The sequence below is a fragment of the Muntiacus reevesi genome, chromosome 5 (assembly GCF_963930625.1).
Source record: "Muntiacus reevesi chromosome 5, mMunRee1.1, whole genome shotgun sequence".
Taxonomy (NCBI): Eukaryota; Metazoa; Chordata; class Mammalia; order Artiodactyla; family Cervidae; genus Muntiacus; species Muntiacus reevesi.
This window is the reverse complement of record NC_089253.1, coordinates 43,638,799-43,660,337: the sequence shown is the minus strand read 5'-3', so window position 1 is coordinate 43,660,337 and position 21,539 is coordinate 43,638,799. Positions and strand designations below refer to the sequence as shown.

The 21,539-nt window shown below is 44.5% G+C and overlaps 1 protein-coding gene and 1 non-coding gene across 12 annotated transcripts in view; one reads left to right on the top strand and one right to left on the bottom strand.

Annotated features, from left to right (window-relative positions):
* Positions 1-18,875, bottom strand: part of PPP6R3 (protein phosphatase 6 regulatory subunit 3) — a 123,686-nt gene extending 104,811 nt beyond the window's left edge. For 7 of the 11 annotated variants that reach the window (XM_065937935.1, XM_065937943.1, XM_065937944.1 and 4 more), the window contains exon 1: positions 18,763-18,875. The gene's annotated coding sequence lies outside the window, so the exon portion shown is untranslated. Of the gene's footprint in view, positions 1-13,820; positions 13,842-17,865; positions 18,067-18,762 lie in introns of those variants that run through there. The other 4 variants (XM_065937936.1, XM_065937942.1, XM_065937939.1 and 1 more) reach the window with 4 other exon arrangements.
* A 512-nt stretch (positions 18,876-19,387) lies between these two features.
* On the top strand, positions 19,388-19,460 carry TRNAA-AGC (transfer RNA alanine (anticodon AGC)). The gene has a single exon. It is a non-coding gene; the product is annotated as a tRNA-Ala (tRNA).
* The last annotated feature ends 2,079 nt before the right edge of the window (positions 19,461-21,539 follow it).

The following is a 21,539-nucleotide window of genomic DNA, read 5'->3' as shown; positions in this document are numbered from 1 at the left end:
TCTAAAGCCCACTCACCTGGGAGTGGCTACAAAAACACCTTCATGTACATAAGTAAAAACAAGGCCGATCTCTGTGTACTGCATGGGAGTCGGCGAAAAGTGATGAATGATTAAAGAAAAAGTGTGCATGCCCAACACTGGGCTTCCCATTCTATAAACACACAAATAAATACACAAACAGAAGAAAATCAAGAAAACGGACAAAAAAAAAAAACGATTAACAGTAGAAGACAGAAAAGGACTGAGGGAAGGTGAGCAAAAGAGATTTTAGTCTTATCTGTTTTTATTTTTTTCAAAGCAAATATAATCACACATTAACCAATTTTTTTAAACTAAGACCTCTAAACAGAAAAATGGCAAAAGAGTAAAAAAGAAAATTTCACAACATCCTACCACCAGTCAAGATTTCAAAACCAAAGTCAGTAAGATTTCATAAAATAAGGTATTAATCATTAACAAAGTCAGCTTCATCATATCACCTGTTCTATGAAAGTTTATAATTTCTACATTAACAAACTCACAAGGAAAAAAAAAACCCTACAAATTCAAATTACCCAAAGTTAACCTTCAATGGGGAAAAGAGAACTTTAATATCATTTCCATTTTACATAGAAGAAGCTGGAGCTCAGAGAGTGAAATAATATGCCCAAAATCAGACAGCAAGTTCAGGGCTCAAACCAAGATTCCAATTCAGTTCTCATCAATTTAACAACTCTATGGAAATCACTCTGGCTCGCCGTCCTCCGCCCTCCCAGGGGCTCCTTCCTCACACAAAAGATGAACAGCCAACACTCATCTTGAGGTAAGAAGTATTACAACACGCAAGCAGTGAGTCCGGCAGAAGTGATGACTGTAACAACAGACACCAGACAAACAAAATAGGAAGAGACACAACTGTATCTACCCAGGGTAAAGATGATGCTGGTAAAGTGCTGACTCAATATTACCAGCAAATTTGGAAAACTCAGCAGTGGCCAAAGGACTGGAAGAGATCAGTTTCCATTCCAATCCCAAAGAAGGGCAATGCCAACAATGTTCAAACTACCATATAATTGTGCTCATTTCACAAGCTAGCAAGGTAATGCACAAAATCCTTCAAGCTAAGCTTCAACAGTACGTGAACCAAGAACTTCCAGATGTACAAGCTGAATTTAGAAAAGGCAGACATCTAATTGCCAACAACCACTGGACAATAGAAAAAGCAAGAGAATTCCAGAAAATCATCTACATTGGCTTCACTGACTACACTAAAGCCTTTGACTATGTGGATCACAACAAACTGTGTCACAACAAACTGTGGAAAATTCTTAAAGAGATGGGAATACCAGACCACCTCACCTGTATTCTGAGAAACCTGTATGCAGGTCAAGAAACAACAGTTAGGAGGAAAAGAAAAAAGAAAAAGAAACAACAGTTAGAACCGGACATGGAACAGTGCACTGGTTTGAAATTGAGAAAGGAGTATATTGTCTATATATTGTCACCCTGCTTATCTGACACAAGCAGAGTACATCATGCAAAATGCCAGGCTGGATGAAGCACAAGCTAGAATCAAGACTTCCAGGAGAAATACCAATAACCTCAGATATGCAGATGACACCATCCTAAAGGCAAAAAGTGAAGAGGAACTAAAAAGCCTCTTGATGAAGGTGAAAAAGGAGAGTGTAAAAGCTGGTCTAAAACTCAACATTCAAAAAAACTAAGATCATGGCATCTATCCCATCACTTCACATCAAACAGATGGGGCAAAAGTGGAAACCGTGACAGATTTTATTTTCCTGGGCTCCAGAATCACTGCAGATGGTGACTACGGTCATGAAATTAAAAGACACCTGCTCCTTGGAAGGAAAGCTATGACAAACCCAGACAGTGTATTTAAAAAGCAGAGACATCACTTCGCCAACAAAGGTCTGTATAGGCAAAGCAAAGGTTTTGCCAATAGTCATGTACGGACGTGAGAGTTGGACCATAAAGAAGGCTGAGTGCTGAAGAACTGATGCTTTTGAATTGTGGTGCAGAAAACTCTTGAGAGTCCTTTGGACTGCGGGGATACTAAACCAGTCAATCCTAAAGGAAATCAACACTGAATATTTACTGAAGGACTGATGCTGAAGCTCCAATACTTTGGCCACCTGATGCAAAAGAACCGATTCATTGAAAAAGACCTTGATGCTGAGAAAGACTGAGGCCAGGAGGAGAAAGGGGTGACAGAGGACAAGATGGTTGGGTGGCATCACCAACTCAATGGACATGAGTTTGACCAAACTCTGGGAAATATGAAAGACAGGGAAGCCTGGCGTGCTGCAGTCCATGGGGTCGCAAAGAGTTGGACACAGTTTAGTGACTGAACAACAGTGAACAAGGGTGAGGTAGGTACATGAGCAAGGGCAGGCTGCTGAAGGTTTACACTAATCAAGAGGTAATTCAACAGTAACTGACACCAAAAGCTGAAAAACTTTTAGGCCTGACAATATGGTAAATGGCAGGAATGGACTCTTCTTTTTTCAGAGAATAAACACAAACATGCTCAGTAATGTTTATTCTTAATTCTCACAACAATTCTGCTAAACCAGCATGCTCTCTCTACCCTGTGCCCCTACAATGCCTTCTCATTCTTTCCTCATTGCCCTAGAAGATTACCAGACTTTACTTTTTGAAAGTTGATGAAAACAATAGTTACAATGCCTATGCATTTCAAACTCCTTGGCATCACTGAAAATTACTAGGATAGGACTAAAAGTAGCAATTAACTCTTTGCTCCTGGGATCAGCAGCATCGACACCAAACCCCCTAATCCTTCCACAGTTTACAAGGTTGCTAACAAGTGTCACAAAGTGAGTTCCAACCTCCACAGCCTACACTAGTATGTCCCTCCATTTCTCTTTTCATTGATCAGTTGGAATAAGAAAAGACTTTGTATAAAGAAATACCAAGAGTATGAAACCATCCCTCCTCTCCCCCAGGAGAGGCCAAGTACTCTAAATGCTGAACTCCACTCTTTTCATTTCCCAAAGACAGATTTGGCCAGTAATCTATTTTGGTCCACATCCCTTTTCCAGATTGTTTTTGGTGTTCTATACTTGGTTAGAGTCGCATTTAAGGTTCACATAAACATTTTCTAGCAATCACAAGGATCTTCTTTCAAAATGGTAACTTATTCTGGAAATCTTTTCCACTTCTGGATATAAAAATGAACTGCTTCAGTTGTGCCTGACTCTTTGTGACCCCATGGACTGTAGCCTGCCAGACTCCTCTGTCCATGGGATTCTCCAGGCAAGAATACTAGAGTGGGTTGCCATTTCCTTCTCTAGGGGATCTTCCCCACCCAGGGATCAAACCTTTGTCTCTTACGTCTACCTGCACTGGCAGGCGGATTCTTTACCACTATGGCCATCTGGGGAGCCCCAAAATGAGCCAACCAACATGAAAGAGCAGAAAATCTTTAAGGAATGCTTTACTGACACTCCATTTAAAGGATGGAGAAAAAAATCACATCTGCCAGCTCTTAGTAAAATTAATATCCTCTTTTACTTGTAATTTTTTTAAGTTTTTTTGAATACTGATTGAGATATACCCAAAACAGTATCTGATACTTGATTATTCAAAAGCAGCAAGACACCAAAAGAGCAAACCAACACCAGCAACCTAAAAATTAAAAAAGACTAAACGTACCTGCTGGACTGGTTAACATGAAGAGCACTTTAGGTACAGAATACCTCAGACTCCTGGATAAGGAACAACTGACAAGTCATTTCTAATTAATCTCAATAGTAAGTGGAAAAAGATAGGAAAGATAGGAAATACTGTTGAAGTGCTCAGGGAAAACAATGACTGAAAACAATCATCAACCTAGAACAAGATATTAGGCAAAATGCCTTTCAAGAAGGACAGTATTTTTTTGTAATGCCCAATTTGTAGGATTTTAAGAGCAGCAAAATGAAAATTAGGCAGTAGATGCACAGAAACTTGAAAGGACACTGAGACTAAAAGCATTCAAAAGTTTCTTATAAGGATAAAGACATCAATTAACTTTAGGCCTCAGGTTAAATATGAAATGTCTAAGATCACCGGAAGTGTCTAATCTCTTACTGAGTACAGGCAAAAAGAGTAGACAGGAATTAAGGGGGAAAAAAATCCCACAATACATAGACAAGAAAAGAAAAAGCCCAAGTTAGAAAGCAAAAATACAACAGTAGAAATAAACCAAATATTTCAACCACAATTAATGTAAATTAGTTGAAATACGAAAAGTCGAATAATGAAAATCCAATTCAGCTGTGTGCTGCTTTCAAAAGGCACACCAAAGATGACACTTAAGAAGCAAAAAAATACTTATAGGCAAACATTAATTAAAAGTCACTTGGTACAGCTATGCCAATATCCGACAAAATGTATTTTAGTGGAAAACATGTTCCTAGAAACAAAGATTCACTACAGAATGACAAACTGTGCAAGTTACTAGAAACAACAGTTCTAAACTTATAAAGCAAAAAAAAAAAAAAGCAAAAATTGAGAACTACAAGAATTCAACAAATCTTCTATCATAATGAAATTTTAACAATACTCCTCTCTGTAACTAAGGGAACAAGCAAACAATATTAGTTAAGGACACTAGTTTGAATGTGACTTCAATTAATGTGCTTCATCTAACAGACATGGGAAAACCTGACCTTAAAATCAGAAACGCATTCTTTTTAAACACACGTGGAATAAAAATTTGCCACTAACTAGACACTGTTAAAACAGCCTCAACAAATTTCAAAGAATAAGAATCACACTGAACCACATCTTATGAGCACAATGTATGCTAGCAATCAGTAACAAAAATTAAAAGATATATATACACACATATATCAAGATTTTTCTATATACTTTTTAAACTTCTAAGTCAGAGAGAAGTCAAAATGAAAATGTGAATATATTCAGAACTGAAAGATAAAAATCCTACACAGCAAAATTGTTAAAGGGTAATTACTACTCTATTTACATATATAAAGTACATATTATGCATGCTAAAAATTAATGACCTAAGATTCCTATTTAAGAAATTAAATATTAATAACTAATTACAAGTCAGGCAGATTCAAAAAATAAGAAGTTATAATTTTTTTCCAATGACTGAAAATTCAGACAAAATGAGTTTTAGAAAAACATAAATTACCAAATGTGACTCAAGAAAAAGAAAAGAGTCAAATGACCCTATAAACATTAAAGCAATCAAATCAATAATTTTTAAATCTCAGACAGAAAACACCGCACCCTTATGGTTTTACAGGCAAGTTTTACAAAACACTGAAGGAACAAATAATCCTAATTTTACTTATGAACCCTCTAAGAAGATAAAAAGGAGGAAACACCACAGTTTATTTTATGAGACTAGAATACTCTTGGTAACAAAACTCATAAGGCTGATACAACAAAAAGGGAAAATTAGAGAACATTCTCACCAATAAACAAAGATACATAAAACCTGAGATATTAGCAAATTAAAAACAAAAGGGGTTGGGGGGTGGAATTCCCAGGCAGTCCAGGGCTTAGGACTGCTTCACTGCTGGGGCCCAGGTTCAATCCCTGGTTGAGGAACTAAGATTCCACCAGTGTGGAAAGGCCAGGAAAAAACCCAGAACAAACAGAAAAACAACAAAAACCTGAAACAGACAAAAACATATGTAACAAAAACAAAACAAAAAAAACTTCTTTTTTAAAGGAATACATCATTATCAAGTTGGAAAAACTGTCATATCATCATCTCAATAGATGTAGAAAACAAAATTAGGACTTCCCTGACGGGCCAGTGGTTAAGAATCCGCCTGCCAAGGCAGGGGACACGAGTTTGATCCCTCGTCAGGGAACTGAGGCCCCACCCGCCCTAGAGCCCGCTGCTCTGCAACAAGAGAAGCCCATGAACCACAACCAGAGAGCAACTCCACTCGCCACAGCTAGAAAAGCCAAGACCCACCACAGCCAAAAGTAAATAAATAAGTGAAAAAAATTTTACATGCATTCAATTAAGTTCAGCGCCCACTTGAGTTTTTTTTTTAATTCTCCGTAAACTAAGGTTGAAGACATCTTCCTCAATCTGTTAAAAGAAAAAAAAAGTATCCACACATCACACATATAATGATAAAAGATAAAAACATTTCCCTTAAAACTGGGGCTGTGATAAGGATGCCCGTCACTAGCATTTATATTCTCCACTGGTGATGGCTGCCATGCAGCAACGCAGTAATACTAGAGTAAAATATATTAAACAATAAAAGGACTGGAAAGAAATGAACTATCATTATTCACAGATGAGATGATTATCTACATAAAAACCCCAAGAGTCCACAAGAAAATTATTATTAAGCTAGAGAAGCTACTAGATATAATAGCCACATACAAAGTAATCTGCATTTCCATTTGCCAACAAATAGAATTTAACTTAAAAAAATAATTTACAACAGCAACAAAAATATAAAGTAACCAAAGGATAAATCTAACAAAAGAAATGCAAAATTTGTAGAAAGAAAAGAATATAAAACTTTTAAAAAGACAGTTACCTATAAACCAAAAAATCTATTTCCTCTTCTACCTGGGTAGTATGAAGACAAAAGAATCGGAAAATACTAAAATCCATTTTTGTCCTTTTATTACATGCTTTCAATAAACACTTTTTTAAAAATCCCATAAACACAGTAAAACGGTCACAAATTGGGAAAAGATATTTGTCACAAAAATAATAAGAATCAGAATATATAAGAATTCCTACAAATAAGAAAAATCAAACTCAAGAGGAAAAATTAAGACATAAACAGGAAAAAAAGAGAAAGAGATAAACAGCTATTTCACAAAAGTAGAAATCTAAATAGCCAAAAAAAGATGCTCTACTTCATCAGTAATTTGAAAAAAGAACATTAAAACCATGCAGTGATAAATAAATAAAAGTGGGCAAAGAACTACTTGAATAGACTTTCCTCTAAAGAAGATACACAAACAGCCAATACATACATGACTAGATGTTCAACAATATTAGTCATTCAGGAAAGGGAAAATCACAATGATACACCACACTTCACACCCACTAACATGGCTATAATTTTTTTTAATGGAAAAGAACATATATTAGTGAGGATGTGGAGAAATTAGAACCCTGGTATGGTGCTGGTGAGATGTAATATGGTACAGTCACTTTGGAAACAGTTTGGTAGTTCTTCAAAATTTTAAAACACAAGAACATTACCCAACAATTCCACTCCTAAGTACACACCAAGAGAAATAAATACCTAAGTCTCTCCAAAGACTTATAGGCAAACACTCACAGAAGTATGGTTGGTTAACAGTCAAAAAGTGCAAACAACCCAGACATCCACCAACTTATGAATGGATAAATAACAGGTGGTAAGTCCACATGCTCAAACGCAACAAAGCGCTAATTCCAAAGTATGCTACAACAAAGATAAACCTTGAAAACATGCTGAGCAAAAGAAGCAAGTCACCAAAGACCACATATTGTATGATTCCATTTACATGAAATGTCCAGAATCGGCAAATGCATAAGAAAGTCCATTAGTGGCTGCCCAGAGGTTGGGTGGAAATAGAGTCACTGCTAACAAGTACAAGGGTTCTCTTTAGGATGATGAAATGTTCTAAACATTAGATTGTGGTGATCATTACACAATTCTCTGAACATACTAAAACCTATTAGATTGTACCCTTTAAATGGGTAAACTATAACATGTAATTACATCTCAATAAAACTAGTAATTGATGGAGATGTAAGGTCATAACCACCAATTTGACAAATATAAAAAAGTCTGACAATACCAAGAGCTGGCAAAGATGTAGAACAACAGTGTTGGCAGGAGGGTACTTCTAACTAAAGTTCAATTACTTTTAACTAAAGTTAAAACTGTACAGGTCCCACTACCCTGCAATTCTAAGTCTCTCCAGGCTTTATATCTTGCAGAAATGTTTTATGCACTTGTCCAAAGCCTCACTGTTCTGTACTGGAAACAATCCTATCCCATAAGGATAGGACAAAGAATAAAATCAAATATATTCAGCCTGAAAAAGAACACAGAATCGAAAAGGAATAAACTATAATTACACACATTAATGTGGGTTTCCCAGGTGGCTCAGTGGTAAAGAATCTGCCTGCCAAAGCAGGAGAGGTAGGTTTGATCCCTGTCGGAAAGATCCCCTGGAGAAGGAAATAGCAACCTACTCCAGTATTCTTGCCTGGGCAATCCCATGGACAGGGTAGCCTAGAAGGCTACAGTCCCCCACCAGGTCAGGAAAGAGTCTGATACAACTTAGCAACTAAACACATCAATGTAGCCAAAACTCATTATCTGCAGGGCCTCACTTCCCTCCTTTCCCAGTTTCAAATTCAGGCCTCACCATTATAAACTCCCCCTTTACCTTCTTTTTTTCAACTGGAGTATAGATGCTTTACAATGCTGTGTTAACTTCTGCTTGCTGTACAAGGTGACTCAGCTATATGGACACATACAGCCCTCCCTCTTGGACCTCCCCCCGCCCCCCCACCCAGGACCCCGCTTGTCTAGATCACCGAGCACCGAGCTGAGCCCCCTGCACCATACAGCAGGCTCCCACTGGCTATCTACTCTGGCTATCTACTCTACACACGGTAGGGTAGGGACCTGCTCTCGCTCTGTCACTCTTGCATGCAGAAACCACAACTGCAACACTGCCTACTCTACTCCCAGGAAAAAGAACACAACTGCTTTTTTCCACTGTAAACTAGGACGGCTTCCCCGAGGAGCCCATCCCACACTGCAGAGCCACTCACATTCTTTCTTTCCATAGAATGCTCCGCACTTTCTCTCCTCACAGACGACCCGCCCCTACTCACCCTCATTTTCACTGACTGATAACTTCTTGTTTCACTGAGAAGAAAACCGTCCTGGGCTTCCCTGGTGGCTCAGTAGTAAAGGATCTATGTGCCATCACAGGAGACACAGGTTCGCTCCCCAGTCCAGGAAGATCAACTCAGCCTGTGCGCCACAACTACTGAGTCTGCGAACCCCAACTACTAGGCCCGCGAGTCCGAGAGCCTGGGCTCTGCAACGAGAAGCCTGTTTACTCCAAAGAATAGACCCCCCTCGCCCCAACTAGAGAAAAGTCCAAACAACAACAAAGACCCAGAACGGCCAAAACAAATAAAATTAATTAAAAAAGAAAAAGAAAACAGTCCTGCTCCCACCATACTAGCTCCCCAAGTCTGCTCCCCATCCTCTCACCAAGCAAAAGCTGGTGGACGCTCCCCGTGGGTCCATTCCCTGTCTCCTTCCCAGCAAATGCAAGTCATCAGGGTGTGCATTCTGTACAGATATCATTTCCCACCAACAGTACAATCACTGTAACTTCGCCATCTCCACAAAGCCCTCTCAGGGTCCCAACTCTCCCTTCAGCGCTGTGGCAAGTGCCCGTGGACGGGCTTCCCTCTGCTCTCAAGCCCTCAGGAAGCCTCCCTCCCAGGCTCTCCCCACCACCGTGTGGGGACTGCTCCCATCAAGACCATCGATGACTCATGTGCCAGCGAAGCCGCAGGACAAGCCCGGGCCTTCATGCCACTGGAGGGCACGGCAGGAGTGCTGCTCGGGGGTTCTCACTCCCTCCCCCTTGAAGACACCTCCCCTGACGTCAAAGACTCAAGGCCCCTGCTCCTCCTCCACCCCAGAAACTGCCCGGCCCCCTTTTCCTGGCTGCCCCGGCCCTCATCCTGCCCTCAGTCAGCGTCAAGGACTTCTCAGTGTCAGAGGACAGTAAACGCTCTCACGTCTGTCTTCAGCCAGACCTCTCCTCTCCACTCCAAACACCTTCATCCCACGTGGCTCCCGGCAGCTCTCTGGAGTTTCACAAGAGCAGCGGGTCTGACCCCAACTCGACCTTACTTCAACAACCTGCACCGCCCACCATCTCGACCACGAGCAGAAACCTCTGGTCGGGAGGGAGCACCTTCACCCTGCTCTCTCAGCCACGTCCAATCTGTCAGCAAATCCTGTCGGCTCTACCGTCCACAGACATCCGGCAACCCTCCGCCTCTCACCGCCACCCCTGTGCCCCTTCACTCCAAGCTGCCATCATCGTTCTGGGGGGTCCTCGGCACCAGAGGGACGGCTATTCTTAACACAGTTTCAGGGGGACCTTTTAAAAACATGTATCAGATCTCATGTCACACCACTACTCAAACACTTCCATGACTTCCCATCTCATTCAGAGAAAGAGGCAAAATCCTAACCCGCGCCTGCAAAAATGGCTCCCAGCCCGCCCCCTCTGACCTCCTCCCCTGCCATCCTCCACCCCGCCAGGCTGGCCTCTCTACTGGCTCCCTAACACACCAGGTACAATCCTTCTTAGCACCTCACGCACACTGGACTCTGCCTATAAGACTCCCCCGACCTCGCCCCACCTGTAGCCACGTGCTCCCTCCCTCACCTGCTGATGTTCAGAGGTCTCAGGAAGGCCCATCCTGACCACCTCATTCAATCTGCAAACAGACCCCACCCAGCCACGCCCGGCTGACTTTGCTCCCAGCTGTATCACCCATGACAGCTGCATCTCTGACTCACCTGTTAACCGTCTTTCTCCACTAAAATGGAACTTCCAGAGGACAGGGACAATGTCTTTTTGGCTCACTACTAACATAGTCAGCATCACAACATATGTCTTACTGCCTAAGACATAAGTACTCAAACAAACAAATGAATCTCAAAAAACAGTAAGAGGAGAGAGGGTGAGTTATACAACAAAATGATTCAATTTATACAAAGACATGCAAACACTAAATTATTTTATGTAAGGATAAAAGGGATACATTCACAGGTGCTAACAGCATAAAGTAAATCAACAAAATGACACATGGAGGGCAGCCCTGCTTAAGGGAGGTGAGAAGACGGAGGGATGGGGGGCAGGGGTGTCATATAGGAAGCCGAAGGTAGTGGCAACGTTCTGTCACTGAAACTGGCGGTCTGAACATTTATTATCTGTACACAGGCCAACAGAGACTCTTGGGACATATGAGTCCATTAAAAATTAAAATAAAAAAATAGGTTAGAACAAGACAGGTCAAATCCAGTCCACCACCTCTTTTTGTAAATAAAATTCTACCAGAATACAATTCTATTAGAAGCTTCATTTGTTCGCGTGTTGACTATGGCTGCTTTCATACCACACCGGCACACCGGCAGAACTGAGTGGTTACAGAGCCCACGGAGCCCACAGAGCCTAACGTATTCATTCACTGGCCCTTTACAGAACACAGTTGTTATAATGTGAAATTTGTAAACTAATTAAGAGCAACATTTAAAAGAGCCAATCATCAGTCCTTCAAGGACAGCCCTGGCAGTCCAGTGGTCAAGACTCCACAGTTCCACTGCAGGAGGCTCGGGTTTGATCCCTGGCTGTGAAGCTAGGATCCCACATGACACACAGCTGAGTACATAAATAAATAAAAGTTCAAACAACAAAAGGAAAAAAAAAATTGATCCTTCAAAACATGTGTGATTATCTCACAGCACAGAACATTGAAAAAATATGATTCTATATAACATGAGGGACTCCAAAGCAAAGTTTTTTGTACTGTCTTCAAGCACCAGAAAGAGAGATTTTAAAGATGAATATTTCAGAACGTGCCTGAGTGCTTAGTTGTGTCCGATTCAACAAAACTTCAAATTTATGATGTCTACTCTCAACACAGTAAAAAAAAAAAAAAAAAAAAAAGTTACATTTTAGTAAGCAAAATCTATATAAAATAATCCAAATTTGGGGAGTGGGGGGACACCACCACCACCTAACTCTATAACCTGCCCTGACCCACTTCACCATCACCTTATACTTCCCCAGAGCTGCTAGTTAGATCTCCAAGGCCTTCTACCATACTACTCCACTCCATTTCTTCAGGGCGTTTCACTGCAACTTCTATTAGTCATTTCTGACCTTATTTCTACTGTTACTAGAAAGAAGACTAGTAATAATAATAACAGTAATAATACCCAAACAAATATTACTGTGTGCTAGGCACTGTACTAATTAGTTTACATTTAATATTCATTTCACAAATAAGGAAACCAAGGAACAGAGATGTCACCTAATATTATGATTACACAGCTGGAAGACGGGGAGTCAGAACTCAAAGTCAGCTTTTTTAGATCCTTTGCACTCTTGCCCTCCACAAGATACTCTGACCGAGAGCTGAGAACAGGTATGAATCTGTGAAAACTCCCTTAGTTTAATATACTATGCCTATGGTGTGCCAAATGCACAGCTGCTGTATCGTCTACAAGTATAATAATAAATCGAGGACACAAGGTCCACAGTGGAAGGGGGGGAGTGATTCAAAAAGTGTTGCTTAATCAGAAGGGACTGGGGCTCACTGGAAGGCAGCTAAGGCAGACGTGAACTGCCCACTGCCCAGGGGGAACAGAAACCCTGTGAATCTCTGTCGATAAAAGTAAACTAGGAGGCACTACCCCCTCATCTATGACAATGACAAAGACAGACAAAACACCAAATCAGAAGTTAAACATTTATTCTTTATTTTTTAATTTTTACTGGAGTACAGCTGATTGATTACAATGTTGTATTTATTCTTAACTCTGAGTTCCAGCTATGTTACTATTGAAACAAGTGACACTTAAAATTATGGTCTAGTGGGGCCACCAAAACCCTAAGGCCTCACCCAGGAATTGAGATTTCTCTGCTGCCTACAGGCCCTTTCTCCAGCATGACTTAAATTTTTCTCTAATATCAATGACCTCCAAAACCATGATTCTCATGAAAGGAAGCCCCAAACAGCCACCGGAGTCAATACTTGTCAATGTTCCTCCCACTACTGCCCCGTCGGGAGAATGAAAGCCCAGGCTTCACCAAGACCCAGCCAGGGTCTCCTGACCAAGCCTCAGTGGATACTGCAGGCCACCCCGCAATGTGCCTTAGTGGCCAGTTCAACCCGTGCCCCACTTGCCCGGTTCAGGGTCCCAGGGGGCCAGGCATTCTCAGGCAAGCTCCCCTTCTCACCGGTGTCTCTGACACACTGCATTATTGTTCACACCGGCATTATTCTTTAGATTTACACACAAGGACAGGGAACTTCAGGCTCTCACGAGCGATCCACACAGCTTTCTCCAGTCTGACTCAACATTCAGTCATACTTTTATTTCTGCAGTTTTTACTTTTCTGCAACCTTTTTAGTGATGCTTCCTACTGCTTCAAAAAAAACAATCTCATTCATCTTTCCTTTGGGCTCCCAGATTTCATGGCAGTCAGCCTCTGGGGCACACAAACCATTCCAAATCAATACACACTCTCTCTGCAAGAAATTTTGGAACTAACAATACCCTAGCTTTCTCCAGAGTTGCCAAGAAGTACAAAATAAGAGTCTCTCTGTATCAGGAAAGATGTTCATAATCTATTCAAATTTATTTATATAAAATCAGTCAACTGTGGAGTCTTCACTAATACTTAATAAAACAGGTCAACACTAGCCAGCAGAAGTGAGAAGTAGTAGTAAACCACCTCTACTCAGATATTCATGAGTCTGTGACACAAAAATGTCCCAGTTAAGGTAGGAAGCCTTTCAAGTACTGCCAAGGTTCCCTTTCACTTGCTTCTTTACCATCTAGCCAATCTACCTGATAATTAGATGTCGGTTCATAAACATCCAAAACGTGAGACAAACTGGGGATTGATCTGAATAGTAACTTTCTCTCCTCCCAGTAAAAAAAAATAAAGGGCGAGGGAGGAAGAAAGGGGGTTTCCGCGGCAACTAAATCTAAGCCAAAGTCAAAAGGCCACAAAAACAAATCTCCAATCACCTCAATCCAGACTGCAGCAGGGAAAAAAAGCCATTCCCACTGGAAGCATCGTGGATTTCAAGGACAATCAAGACGTTTAGCATGAATCTACACCAAGCCTCTGATCAGTAGGGAAAGTGAGCTTTTCAAGTTTGATCAAGTGACAGCCAACATCTATGGAGCAAAAGACAACACAGGTCAATCCTATTTGTCATTACAAAACAGCTTTACCAGCACAGGAAGAATAACAGCATTGCTGTTTAAGACAAACCAAACCAAGGAGGGAAGTGGACGTTAACTATTTAATACCTATGAGAAACAAAGGTGTAACTACTTCATTCTTTGGTAACAGACTTCTGGCAATCTCAAACCACCGAACCAACAATTACAAGTTCTTTCCTCTGAAGCCTTTAGGGCCTCTCACTAAAATTCTGCTTACTTACACCACATTACTCAGTTCACAAGCTGAGTTATCTGGCCTCAGTGCAAAGGACATCTCTTGTCGGTGCTGCCTCCCCCCAAAGACTGAAAGGCCTTAAGTGCCTGTTCATGAGTGAACCCCTAATACTGTTCCTGACAGAGCAAGGATTCAATATATTTGCTGATCAAATAAATGAAGACTAGATAGCAACATTCATGGCTTTCCTGTGAAGGATCCCATTATCTACCTGGTAATGCTCTGTTCCCACCACCTCCATGCCACAGTACTGCATTGGGTTTAGGGCAGCCAGGAGTGGAGGAGACTTGTGTGATACTGTATGATATCTCTTAGTGCAATTTAAAAACAACACAAATGAATATACATGCAAGACAGAAACAACCTCCGGTTTAGGGGCCTCACTGGTGACTCGCTGATAAAGAACCTGCCTGCCAATGCAGGAGATGCGGGATCGACCCTGGGTCAGGACGACCCCCTGGAGAAGGAAATGGCAACCCACTCCAGTGTTCTTGCTGGAGAATCCCATGGACAGGGAAGCCTGGCAGGCTACAGTACACGGGGTATCAAAGGGTCAGACATGACTGAGCGGCTATTCACACAGTAGAAACAGACAGCGGAGTGGTCACCTGTCATTCTCAGCATCTCAGTGAAAGTCGCTCAGTCGTGTCCGCCTCTGCGAACTCACCGACGCACAGCCATGGGCCAAACTTCAGGACGAAAGACTAGATCTCCCGGATCTCCTTCCATACATCCAGACTTTAATATTCAGTTGGCAAAAATCTGTAGTTTTATAGTAACATTCTTCCCACTCAATACACTAGGATCGTCCGTATTCTAAGGATGTGAGAGAAAAGGATTTCTCATTCACTGCACTTCATCTCCCCAGAGGCAAAAAACACTCACCCACTCGGGTCAGAGTCCAGGGCTCAGGCAAGTCCCCTATGGGAGCAAGCAAGGGTCACCGTGTTAAAAGATAAGCATACAATCTGCCTCTCTCTTGCCTTGCCAAGGGAAGATCTGGCAAATCAATCCGGGGCTAACTCTCTGAAAACAGGCCTTCACTAAAATAATAATAATAATGAAGCTGGCATCTAAAAACAGAATTGACAGCTGACTGACAGGATGAGGGCAAAAAAAGACAAAACTCAAAAATCATCGCAGAATAAGGCTATTTAGCATAGCCATTAAGAGCCCTGAACATCTGACAGTGCTAAGTTTCAACACAGTATGTTCATGGATTCTCATGAAGCAACAGAATAAAGTTTCTCAATTACTTTATAAAATTTAAAAAAATTTTTTAAAGTTCAGTCTTCAGGCACCTGAAAATAACATATGTATACCATCTTTCCCCATTACTAAGTCATGTCCAAGTAGGATCGAGGTATAGACAGAGCTCACAGATAACAGAATTCCTTGACCCACACGTAGGTCCTAAAATCTGTGGTCTAGTGGTTCCAAAACCTAGTTGCACATCAGTATTACTTGGGAGCTTTTAAAAACATTCTCACTCTCACCACACATTTACAGAAGTGGGGTCCATCACCCACGGTCTTGAAAAGTATTCCAAACGATCCCAAAGCAGGTCAGACCAGCATCTGCCTACAGCAGGGTTTCTCGACCTCAGCACTACTGCCATCTGGGGCTGGCTGACGTTCTGTTGAGGGGAGAGGCTGCCATCTTGTGCATCACAGGGTGTTCAGCTGCATCCCTGATCTCTACCCTCTAGAAGCCACTGCCCAACCCCACAGATGTGACAAGCAAAATTTATTTCTCCAGACATCACCAGATGATTCTTGGGGGCAAAATCCACCCCCCTCAAGTTGAGAACTACTGCTCTAGAGTAAATAAAAACCCAGTCATCTGAGGCTCCCTTAAGAAAGGAAAAAAATAAGAAAACTTCCTAAAGCCAAGAGATCAGGTCTATTTTTTCCATCCAGCTCACCTAAGAAAAAGCAGTCAACTCCACTCGGCCATACCAGGGCTCGGATCTTGACTTATGAGAACCAACTGCAGCCTCTTGTGCTTTGTACATAAATAAACTCAGTGCTGAGTTTTAATTGAGCAGATGGTTACAAGAACTTCACTGCCACTACCATTCTTAAGGATTCTATATCAGTAAGAAAGCAGTGTAAAATTTTAGATGAATATATACTTAGGCTACCTCTCAAATATCCAAAATATAAAACCACAGATACAAGTTTATCAAAGAAGCAAACTAAATACCAATCCTGACAAATACTGTTTTAAGGAAGATGTCTTATCTGTAGTAAGCACATTATCTCTGTACCACATCAGTGCCAAAATTTATTTCAAAGAGACTAAGCAAACCTCACCCTGTCAGGCCTTAATTTCATCACTATTCATTTTCTGTCCAGTTATGGTCTTATTCTCAAATTGCCAGGCAGTTAATTGAAACCAGCAAGTTTTGTTCTGTTATACTTTACACAAAAGCTAGTTTTCTAATCTAAAACAATCTTCTTCCTGTTCTTAAGTTACACCAGCAAGATGTTCATCTCTACTTAAGACGGAGTCTATCAAACTAACATTTCCCAGGGCAACAAAGCAAGCCAGGTCCCAAGCAGGTAATTCCAAGGGAAGGACAAGCCTGGTTTCAAGCAGCAGGGAGAAGAGCACAGGGCAGGAATCAATAGACTGAGTAGATGCATGAGTGGATGGCATTCTGTTAAATATTCTAGACTCTCTGCTCAAACATAACTGAAATGCAAAATAACTTTGAAAGCATCCACCCAGGACCACAGTTATTTCCCAAACTATCTTCACTGAAGAATATCTCAATACACTGTAACTTTTCAAACCTCAATAAAAGCCCAGGAGTACACTAAGAAATTCTGGAGTTACTACTGATTTGGGGGCCAATCACACGCAATAAGTGGTATTCAAAAGTACAGGAGGAACAGAATCTGACGTGAGCTCCTGGTGGGCTTTTATTTAACCATCTCTTCAACAAGCCAGTCTGAGGCATCACCACTAATGACTCCAGAAAACATCTGTAAAAGTAATCAATCCTCAGCCACCCTCTCCTGGGTGACTCTCAGCCCGAAAGACTCAAAAACACAGAGCTTTCTAAAGACAGTCACCAAAAGCCAGGACTTAGACACTCACGTGACTTCCCAATGTATCTAAACATTTAAAAATCAAATCCAAATTAATACTAGCCACTAACTGCTAAGCGGATTCCTCATGCCAGGCACCGTTTCTAGCTGCTTTACACATATTAACTCATTTCCTCCCGACGGAATTCTGAGGCAGACAGTTATTCCCGTATTACAGAAGAAGCAGAGAGGTTGAGGGACTTGCCCAAGGTCACAGCGCCAGAAAGTGGTGAAGTCAAGATTTGGAAACCACGCCGTCTAACTCGACAGCAAAGGAAGCTCCAACACCACCCCTTAAGTGGATTTTCCAGCGGCTGGATACCTAGAGCCTCTTTCCCACTTGCTGCCTACCTACAACGTGACCTTGAGGACAAAATCGCAGTCAGTTCCACATTAACAAAACAGCCACATTCACAAGTGCTGTGACGATAAGAGAAAACAACCCCCAAGCGCCCTCCCAGAAAAGCAAAACAGAAAAGCTCGATCCGACCCACAGAGAAAATGGGTTAAGTACAGAGATTACTCGGAGCTCGGAGGGTGAGACGCCAAGACACACAGGTGCATCCAAGGACTCATGCCGTCCACCTCCAACCAAGAGTCCAAGTTGTGGTCAGAGCAAGCCGGACCGCAGGAAACCCCTCCAAGGGAGCAGGGAAAGGGCTTCTTTAAGAGGGAGGTACTTGCGGCCGAGAGAAGGACCACCCCCCCACCCTAGCGCAAATTCGCCAGGGAGGCTTTCGCGACCACGTCTGCGCTGAAGTCGCAACCCTGGAGTTTAAAAAAAAAAAAAAAAAAAATCACTCGGAAGCAGGCTTTAAACACTCCGAGCTGGGCACCGGCGTATCCCGCTGACTCTGCGGCTAAAGAGCAGAAACCCACAGAACTTGTTTCCCAGAGAACCGAGTCCAACAATGGCCTCTTCGCGAGTCTCCGGCGAGCCGCCGTCGCCTCAACTTGACACGCTCCGGGGCCCGCGCCCAAAGAACTTGTCCGGGGCCCGCGGGCGGCGAGTGGTGCTAGCTCGGGGCGGGCCGGCCGGCGCGGACCGGGGCCCGGCCGGGTGAGGGGCGCGCCCGGCCGGCCACCCGCCCGCCCGCCGCGCCAGGCCGCGGCCGTCAACCCGGGCGCAAAGTTCGCCGCCGCCCGGGCCGCGGCCCGACTTGGCGGGGGCCCCCGCAGCGGGCGAGCGGGCGGCTGACAGGCGCGGGCGGGGACGGGCCAGGGAGCCGGGGCGCCGCGCCTCCCAGGCGGCCGAGAGGCGAATTCCGGGGGGGAGGGGAGGGGGCCGGGACGCTCCCTCCCCGCGCCGCCGAGGCCGGGCGGAGGGGCCCCGCCGCCGCCGCCCGCGCGCCGCGCACCCAGCGCACCCCGCGCCGCGGCCCGCTCCGCCGCGCCCCCCCCTCCTCATTACCTGGAGGTGCCCGCGACTCGCCGCTAGTTGCGCTCAGGCGGGAAACGCGCTCACCGACACCATCAGCGAAGCGCCCAAAATGGCGGACGTATCAAGCAGGCCTTGAGTTCCCCCCGCCCTCCCTCCAAGCGCCTCGCGGCCAATCATGGCCCTGACCCCGCCCCCGGCTCCGCGCTCATTGGCCTTCCTCTCCCGCCCCCTGCCGCCTATTGGATCACCCTGCGGCCCCTTTGAACCCACTCCGATTGGCTCGCGGACGCTGTCAGTCAAGGGCGAAGGGGCGCATTCTTTTCCCATGGACTTGACGGATCCGGAACCTCTAGGACCCCGGCGTCTGGAGCCAACAAATCAGAAACCGAGGGAAACCTTGGCTGGGTTCCCCCCAACTACGCCATAGCAACAGCAGGGCCTTCTCTTGACGGACGGCTGGGACCACCAATCGGATGGCCAATGCTTTTTTAAAACTAAAGTGAGCCAAGCCAATCATGGCAGTAGGTCTGGGAGCTGTACAAGAACCAATGGGGTAGCGAGACCCGCAGGCAGGCAGGCAGGCCGGAGGGCTTGGAGGAAACCGGTGATGACGTGAGCCACCATGTGTTTCCCTGGCGGAAGCTCCCTGAGAGCTGGGGAATTAGCTCAAGTGGTAGAGCGCTCGCTTAGCATGTGAGAGGTAGCGGGATCGATGCCCGCATTCTCCACAGCTGAATTTTATAAAGTTGGGGAGGGAGCGGGGAAGTGGGCGGTCAAGTGTCGCTTGCCTCGAAAGGTGGGGTTTGTACCAGGAGATGTGAGGAGATGTGTTAGGTACCCCTATCTGTGAGCCCGCCTCTACTAGGGAGGAAAACTGGATGGATCGCGGGGGGTCTTCCTTTTGCCTTGCGGAAGAATTTATGCAGAAGCTGCTGCTTCAAATCTAGTGAGCACTCGCTCTGTGCCCCGCCGGCCGGGGTACGCAGGAGCAGAGGGTCCCGGACGTCAAACTCCACCTGAGCAACACAAGTGAAGAGGCCGCAGAGCGGTGGTGGTGGTGGTCCTGAGCAGGTGACGTTTCCACCCACGGGACACGGAGGACAGAGGCGCGGGGCTCGGCGCGGGTTGGCAACGAGGGCTCCGGGCAGGGAGACTGTGGCAGGTGTCTCTGGGGGCACTTGCTTGGTCAGGGATGATCACTCCGACTCAAGGAGCGGAGGAAGGCTTTTACTGTGGGGCTTCCCCCAGCTACCTCCCAGAGTCCAGGCCTGAGCAAAGTGACAGGGCTTGGCCACTGGGCTGCCTTGCCAGTGCTTCCCTCTGCACCCCTTTGCCTCGGCCCCATCTGGCCTTCCACCTCCCTGACTCAAGACTCTCTGAGCGCCACCGCCCCCCACCCCACCCCCCGCCCGTGCCAAATGGCAGGGAGAAGAGAGCCCAGCTTGGACTGGGTCAACCCTGGTGGGCTACAATCCATAGGGTCACAAGGAGTCAGGCACTACCTAAGCGACTCAACACACACAAATAGTGCTGGGGAGCTGGGTCTCTGGTGCAGACATGCCGGTCCCCCAGCTCACACCTTCAGCAAACCTGCAGCTGGAAGCTGACTCAGAAAGACTTCACTGCTGGTGAAGCATCATCCCCATTTTACCCGTTAATTAACTGAGGCCCAGAAGGAATTGACACATTCATACTGGCTGAGCGACCTTGGCTGGGTAATCTAACCCCTCTAAGTCTCCAGGAAGAGACTGATGCTGAAGCTGAAGCTCCAATACTTCGGCCACCTGATGCAAAGAGCCGACTCATTGGAGAAGACCCTGATGCTGGGATTGAGGGCAGGAGGAGAAGGGGACTACAGAGGACGAGATGGTTGGACGGTATCACTGACTCAATGGACATGAGTTTGAGAAAGCTCCGGGAGATGGTGAAAAACAGGAAAGCCTGGCGTGCTGCAGCGACTGAACAACAGCTAAATCTCCAGATGTATCTGTAAAGTACCAGTGATAGGAGATAATGGTGACACCGCCTGTGTCCATGCCCTGAAGGGTATCGGGCCTCTAGAGAGGCAGCAACCAAGGATGAATATTACTTGCCTGATCCTACTGTTCAGAGAGGCTGGGAGCCTTGCCCAAAGCCCTACAGCTAGTGAAGAATTCATGTCAAGATTGAAGCCAGGGAATTCCCTGACAGTTCAGTGGTTAGGATTCTGCACTTTGACTACTGAGGGCACAGGTTCAATCTCTAATCTGGGAACTAAGATCCAACAAAAAAGATTGCAACAAGTTCAAAAAGATATGCAGAGGGTTAGAGAGAGGGATCTATATACAGATAACCTGGGTGGGTGGGGGAGAAGCAGGGAACTGCAGAAGCATGTCTGGGGGGGAAAGAATGGGAGGGAGGGACTCATGGCAGCTTTGGAGGATAAGCAAAGGAGAAACTTCGGAGCAACAGAGAGCAAATTCAGGGCTGGCCATACTTTAGAAAGGATGGTTTGGATTAAGAGCAGCAAGGTTGTGCACCGTGAGTAGTGCTAGACCAGAGAGGCTTGCCCTGGAGCACAGGAGAGGCTGCAGGCAACCCCAGGACAGTAAAAGCACTCTCTAAACAATGTGATGCTTTCAATAACATTAAGTGTAAGATGGACCGTGTGCTCGTGATCAGGACTGAAAACGCAGCTTTCTGTTCCTAGATCCGTTGGAGCAGAAGCTTCGTGAGGTTAGTTTTTCCTTTATTTGCTGCTGTACTGCAGAGGCGTCCCTGGGGGCTCGGGTAATAAAGGATCTGCCTGCAACGTCAGAGATATGGGC